The 7,915-nt window shown below is 38.3% G+C and overlaps 1 pseudogene across 1 annotated transcript; it reads left to right on the top strand.

Moving 5' to 3' along the window:
• Positions 1-239: 239 nt before the first annotated feature.
• On the top strand, positions 240-1,214 carry LOC308620447 (lipid droplet-associated hydrolase-like; annotated as a pseudogene). The gene has a single exon. The product of its transcript is annotated as a lipid droplet-associated hydrolase-like (transcript).
• Positions 1,215-7,915: the final 6,701 nt, after the last annotated feature.

Below are 7,915 nucleotides of genomic sequence, written 5' to 3' on the forward strand. Positions count from 1 at the left end.
ATGAGAAAACATTATTCAATAAAAAAGTAAGGTAAGTGAGGTTTGAAATGTTATAACAGGCCCTGTGCCCACGCCTTACTCCCTACTGTACAGGAGTGTTGAAAAACAATAGCCTGGCTAGCAGCAACTGTGAAAACCAGCAGCCCTGCAGACACTGGAGGGAGCAGAATGGATTAAAAAAATCCCCTTACTAACCAAGATGGTCACGGTTCAGCCCGCTGCCTTCTAGGCAGACAGAAATGGACTCAGAAATCAAGGAAGAAACTCCTGTGCTTAAGGAATTCATTTCATGTTGTGGAGTTGAAACACAGGTTCTAAAATGTGGGCCCTGGACTGACCGCGTTAATACTCAAAGTGCCAACAGACCTAAGCTGCTTATTTTCTTTATTACTGGTAACATCGGTTTTTCTGCCTTTTATGGGCCATTTGCAAAGGCTTTGTATTCTTCAACAAAAAGACGCTTTCCAGTTTGGGTTATCAGTCATGCTGGGCATGCCGTGGCCCCCAAAGACAAGAAGATTCTGACAACTTTTGGACGATCCAAATGCCCGAGAAATTAAGGACATCTATGGACTCTGTGGTCAAGTAGAATACAAACTAGCTTTCCTGAGAACTCATGGGCCAAAGGAAATGAAACTTGTGGTCATTGGTCATTCTGTAGGCTGCTATTTTTCCCTTCAGATTCTGAAGCATGCCCCTGAGCTCCCAATAATTCGCTGCTTTCTGCTCTTTCCAGCAATTGAGCGAATGACTGAGTCACCCAACAGCAAGCTCGCCAATCCACTTTTGTGCTGGCTTTGATGTTCTCTATGTTCCTGGCTACTTACTACTTAAATCGTGGCCTGAGAAAATCAAGTCCTCGATGATCAGAATGCTCCTTCGAATGATTAATGTACAGAGTGAATTTTCCTTTCTGAATGCATTGGAACCATTCTGCCTCATTAGTGCTGCCTACCTTGGGAGTCAAGAAATGATGGAGGTGGTGAAGAGAGACAATGAAACCATAAAAGAACATGTACCTAAGCTCACATTTTACTATGATACTATAGATGGTTGGTGTCCAAAAGCGTACTATGAAGACATGAAGAAAGATTTTCCAGGAGACATTCGACTCTGTGAGAAAAAAAATACCTCATGCATTTATCCTTTATTTTTTTTACCAGGAGCCCAACATGGAAGCTGACTGGCTAAAGGATGATCTGTCTAAACTATAAATACTGACACAAGGAACAAGCACTGACATAGGGGCAGTAAGTATACTGCCTCTTAGTAGTAAGTAGTACACTTAGTAGGTAAATGTTAAATTTTAATGTTTGATATTAGAAGAGAAAAAAAGTGAGGCCCTCTTGGCCTAGAAACTATCAGCTCCTAGCTCCCCATGCTATAGGCTGAAATAAACACAGTTGATCAATATTCCATAGGATTAACAACACATTTTCCAAGACTCCAGGAACACAGTGATCTAAACAAGGTCTCTTATGTTTGCACAAGATGCCCAGTGGCACCATACAGTTTTGGTAGGCAGAATCCTTGCAGACAAAAGGAAATCTAAATTTAGTTGATTTTAATTGAGTTACAGTGTAGAATAGGCTCCCCTAGAGAAAATCATGAAAGACCTACTCAAAAATGTAAGAGACCTGTGAGTGTTATGTGTGTAGTCGGATATGTGAAGTGTATGAGATCATGAGAAGAATATACTCAAGTTCCAGTAGAGCAGGGAGTGATGAGCAGTGGATCTTGGCAGTGGACCAGCTCTCTCTTAAGGACAGAAACTGAAGATCATCCCAGACTAACTATGCAGAGGTCTTGGCTGAGATTATCAGACTCAGACTGGATCCCAGGATAGCCTGCACATCCTACGTCACCACCATGCAGCGTGTCTCAAACCACGAAGTCAGCCTTCTGTCTGGCTGCCAGTGGAACAAACCCAAACAGAGCCAATGGCAGGGGAAGCACTGCTTATTTCCTTCTCTGAGGAGTATGACTTCCTGATCTACCTTCAGTAGTCAGTGAATAAATTTCATCAGATATTCTTCTGGTAAACTAACTACTAATAAGAGTTATTGAAGGATCCCGACTATACCAGCAGACAGCCAGCAAGCTCTGGTTGTGAGCTCCCTGCTGGCTCCTCTTCTCCAGAGCCAGGATGGGGAGGCACTGGGCTGTCCCAAATCAACCCTGTACCTGCCCACATGCAACTGCCCCCTCTGTGATTTTCTTCAGTCAAATTCCATTGAGGACCAGCAATGAGCCAAGTACTATATAAGCAGTGAAGATAGATTGTTAGCTACATTATGATTCTTGTCTGCTGACAATCTTCTATAAGTAATTTTTGAAAGGGCATCTTTAAATTGCTGAATAGAGAATCACCATAAATAAGTTTTCCACTTCTGCATTAGCTTTGTTAGTCAGAAAGAAATTATTTCATTAACGAACTAAAAGAACTGATTAAATTATGTGAATTCCCCCTCTCTGGACACCTTGGGGTTCGGTAAAGAAGAGGCTTGTTCTCTGACCTACAGTAGGTTAATGATATGACTTCCTACACTGACTGAATCCTGGGACCTTAGGAGCCAATAAATCCCACTGACTTCAAAGATGGTTGATGACTGATAGAAACATTCTATTTTCTCCTAGAGGAAATTCCTCATGGTGTTATCATTCCTTAAGGACAATGGGATGTTGTCCTTCTTCTCAAAACCTAAAGCCCCCTTATGAAAGATTCAGCTCTGATATGCTCCCAACCCAGTGGTAAGTGTTGAATGAGTTACGATCCTCTGGCATGGCTTCTGCAACGGGGCAAATGACTTCTCAGAGGGTAAGAGCCAAGCTCCAGGCAAGAAGGTCTCCTGGCACCAGAAAGGAGCCAGTAGGTGCATAAGCATTGGTGCAAGGCTGCATACAAAGTCCTTACTGGCAACTGTGTGGGGAGGCCTTCTGGAAATCTTACATTAGTAGCTTGGTCTCACGGCTCTGAAGTGCCTTGCACACAGGAGATGCTCAACAGTACGAACCTAAAGCACTTAAGCAAGTACTGGGTAAATCATGCTACTAGAATAAAGAATAACATGCCCAGCTTTTCTTTTAGTGTTATTTTACAACATTACTTCATATTTCAGGAGGCCACATGTATGAAATTATATTATATCTGATACACCAAAGTTTACCAGAGCTTAAAAAATGATAAGAAGTAAAACAATAAAGTAAAAGATACTGGCTCTTAATTCCTGTTTATCATCTAAGCACCAAATGAATTTTCAAAATAAATGTTTTACCCACACTTAATGACCTTGCCTGGCCTGATCTCTGTTTGTTGAGGGAGGAAGGGTAAAATCTTACTGTCCTCCTGAGTTAGACTAGGGTCAAAGTCTCTCTCTTAAATTGAAAAGTCATTTTTTCAATGGTTCTTTTAGAGAAGGAAGAATCAGATTTCAGGAAATTGAAGTTCATTTTATTTCATTAGGAATTAAAAATGTTTCCATGCATAAGTATGAGGGGACAAGGTATGTGAATTCTGGAGGCCTTACCATCTGTGTGATTTTAGACAACTTCATCTAATTTCTCCATGCCTCATTGTCCTCATTTATAAGATAGGATTAATAATAATACATACCTTATATTGTTAGAAGATTTCAATGCGATGATTAAACGAAAGCATTTAGCAAAATGCCTAAACAAGAATATTTTCTAGATAAAGACTGGCTACATTAAAAAATATTATTAAACGTTTTAATAATAAAAATAAACAAAAGACTAAAGTTGGCAAGCAGTGGATGAAATGCATTTTCCAGAAGCATTTCTGCCTGTATATACCGGTCAATCACTTAGATTATTTAATAACTTCATCTGGGGTTATCTAGTGCTAAGTGAAAGGCCTAAACAAAAAATCATGACCAGTTGTTCCCAGTCTGCTCTGGACCATGGGGAAGAATCTCCAGAGGCAGCCCCTGTGGCTTTTTCTGGCCGGATGTCCAAGGCAGCAGCACTCTCACCATTGGCCTCTCCACTCAACCCTTGGCGAGCCAGTGACCTCCAAAATCGTGATTTTTCTTTGTCCTTCGTTATATTAAAATTAAATTTAATTCCAGACTTGAGGAGATACAACAACTTAATGTAATACCTGATTCTGGATTAGATGCTTTTGTTACTTAAAAAAAAAAAAAAAAAAAAAAAAAAAAAAAACACTCTTGGGACAGTTTGCAAAACTTCATTGAATGGGATCTGAAGATTAGCTGGGAATAAGAGATCAATGTTAATTTTCTGATTTCAGTGGTTGTACTGTGGATAACTAGGAGAATCTCTTTACTTGTACTGAAGACACACTAAAATGTCTGGTAATCATGGAGCATTATGTCAATTTACTTTCAAATCGTTCAGAGGAAAAAACAGTTATCTGTACTTGCAACTTTTTTGTAAGTTTGAGATGATTTTGAAATGTATAGAAATAATTATTTAGAAAAATAAAAGAAATCCCCTTCAAGTTCAATCCCAGATTATTGTCACTATCCACCTGTCTGTACAGTTCCTCAAAAGTTTAAATCTCAGAATCAGAGCTTGTTCATGGCAAACAGTCTATACCAAGGGTCTTTATCTAAAATAATCAGTGGTAATTGTTTAAAATCTCACCTGCCTGAGGTGACAATAGGAAGAGGATGACCAAAAACTTAAAAGTGAAAAATGGAGAATGAGATTAATAGGGGACTTTTAAAGCTTTAACTTATTCCTAGAAATCAAGAAGATAGTGCCCATGTGAAAGCTTGTGTTCATGCCAAAGAAAAAGGAAAGAAGACCTAATCCTCAGCTCTGTCTGACCTTGAAGCTCTGACAAGGAGGAAGTGAGTGAAAGCTAAGGCAGAGTTGTAAACTGCTTGCATGAGCAATGAAAGGAAACACCAAAACAAATATAGGGCTCTTCTGCTAAGACTGGGAGACCTAATGGCTCAAAGCATTTAAGAAAATCTCTTTCAAATCATTAGCTGAAATTGACACTAATGAAACAGAGCCTTCAGTGGCCACACAACTCAAAGAATATAGACCTTACAGAAGGAGTCCAGGAAAGACATCAAACAACCAAACAGCAATAAGAACAACAAAAATAACTCAACAATCAGCAATAACACAAACTTTAGGGGAGGGGAGGATCTGAGTCACCAGATCCTACATTATACTACTTAAAATATATAAGTTTCAATAAAACATTTTGAGACACACAAAAAAACAAAAAAGCATGACCCATGCACAAGGAAAAAGGGCAGTCAATAGAAATTACCCCTGAGAAGGTTCAGACATTGGGCTTAATATTCAGAGCTGATATAACTATGTTCAAAGAGCTAAAGGAAACCATGTCTCAAGAATTAAGGAGACTGTGGGAACAATGTCTCAACAAACAGATATTAATCAAGATAGAAACTATTAAAAAAGAAAACAGAAATCAGTCTATAGTTGAAAAGTATAATAACTAAAATGAAATAAAATACTCACTAGATGGGATAAACAGCAGACTGGAATGGATAGAAAAAGAAAGAAATAGTGAACTTGAATATAGGTCAATTAAGGTTATCCAATCTGAGAAACAGAAAGAAAAAAAGAATAAAGAAAAATAAATATAGTCTGAGAATACTGTGACATACTATCAAGCTTACTAACATATGCATAATTGGAATCTCAAGAGAGGAGAATGGAGAAGAATATTTGAATAAATAACAGTAAAAATTTTTTTAAAAAAGAAAAAAAACTCTCCAAATTTAATGAAAAACATTTATCTGCCCATCCAAAAAGCTCAGTTAACTCCAAGAAGGATGAACTAGAGAGATCCACTTCTAGACACATCACAGTGCAACTGATAAAAGCCAAAGAAAAAAAGGATGATGAAAGCAGGAAGAGAAAAGCAACTCATCACATGAGGAATTCTCAATAAAATTAACAGCTGACTCTTCACAGGATAATGGATGCCAGATGGCAGTGGGATGACATATTCAAAGTGCTGAAAGAAGATGAATGTTAACTAAGAATTCTGCATTCAGCAAAACTATCTTTCAAAATTGAAGGAGAAATTAACACATACCCTAATAAACAAAAAATGAGAGATTTCATCACTAGAAGACTTCCCTCATAAGAAATATTAAATGAGTCCTTCAGGAAAAGACACTATACAATAACTCAAATCAATGGGAAAAAATAAGAGCACTGGTAAAAGTAACTGCATAGGTAAATATAAAAGACATTGTGAATGTACTTTTCTTTTTATTTTATTTTATTTTATTTGGATTTTTTTAAATTTTTTTGCTTTATAACAAATTTAATCAGTTATACATACACATGTTTCCATATCCCCTCCCTTTTGCGTCTCCCTCCCACCCTCCCTATCCCACCCCTCCAGGCGGTCACAAAGCACCGAGTTGATCTCCCTGTGCTATGTGGCTGCTTCCCACTAGCTATCTACCTTACGTTTGGTAGTGTATATATGTCCATGCCGCTCTTTCACTTTGTCACAGCTTACCCTTCCCCCTCCCCATATCCTCAAGTCCATTCTCTAGTAGGTCTGTGTCTTTATTCCTGTCTTACCCCTATGTTCTTCATGACATTTTTTTTCCTTAAATTCCATATATATGTGCCAGCATACAGTATTTGTCTTTCTCTTTCTGACTTACTTCACTCTGTATGACAGACTCTAGGTCCATCCACCTCATTACAAATAGCTCAATTTCATTTCTTTTTATGGCTGAGTAATATTCCATTGTATATATGTGCCACATCTTCTTTACCCATTCATCCGATGATGGACACTTAGGTTGTTTCCATCTCCGGGCTATTGTAAATAGGGCTGCTATGAACATTTTGCTACATGTCTCTTTTTGAATTATGGTTTTCTCAGGGTATATGCCCAGTAGTGGGATTGCTGGGTCATATGGTAGTTCTATTTGTAGTTTTTTAAGGAACCTCCATACTGTTCTCCATAGTGGCTGTACCAATTCACATACCCAACAGCAGTGCAAGAGTGTTCCCTTTTTTCCACACCCTCTCCAGCATTTATTGTTTCTAGATTTTTTGATGATGGCCATTCTGACTGTGTGACTGTGTGAGATGATATCTCATTGTAGTTTTGATTTGCATTTCTCTAATGAGTAAAGATGTTGAGCATCGTTTCATGTGTTTGTTCGCAGTCTGTATATCTTCTGTGGAGAAATGTCTATTTAGATCTTCTGCCCATTTTTGGATTGGGTTGTTTGTTTTTTTGTTATTGAGCTGCATGAGCTGCTTATAAATTTTGGAGATTAATCCTTTGTCAGTTGCTTCATTTGCAAATATTTTCTCCCATTCTGAGGGTTGTCTTTTGGTCTTGTTTATGGTTTCCTTTGCTGTGCAAAAGCTTTTAAGTTTCATTAGGTCCCATGTGTTTATTTTTGTTTTTATTTCCATTTCTCTAGGAGGTGGGTCAAAAAGGATCTTGCTGTGATTTATGTCATAGAGTGTTCTGCCTATGTTTTCCTCTAAGAGTTTGATAGTGTCTGGCCTTACATTTAGGTCTTTAATCCATTTTGAGCTTATTTTTATGTATGGTGTTAGGGAGTGGTCTAATCTCATACTTTTACATGTCCCTATCCAGTTTTCCCAGCACCACTTATTGAAGAGGCTGTCCTTTCTCCACTGTACATTCCTGCCTCCTTTATCAAAGATAAGGTGACCATATGTCCGTGGGTTTATCTCTGGGCTTTCTATACTGTTCCATTGATCTATATTTCTGTTTTTGTGCCAGTACCATACTGTCTTGATTACTGTAGCTTTCTAGTATAGTCTGAAGTCAGGGAGCCTGATTCCTCCAGCTCCATTTTTCGTTCTCAAGATTGCTTTGGCTATTCGGGGTCTTTTGTGTTTCCATACAAATTGTGAAATTTTTTGTTCTAGTTCTGTGAAA

The sequence above is a fragment of the Mesoplodon bidens genome, assembly GCF_964165515.1.
Source record: "Mesoplodon bidens genome assembly, chromosome: 1".
Taxonomy (NCBI): Eukaryota; Metazoa; Chordata; class Mammalia; order Artiodactyla; family Ziphiidae; genus Mesoplodon; species Mesoplodon bidens.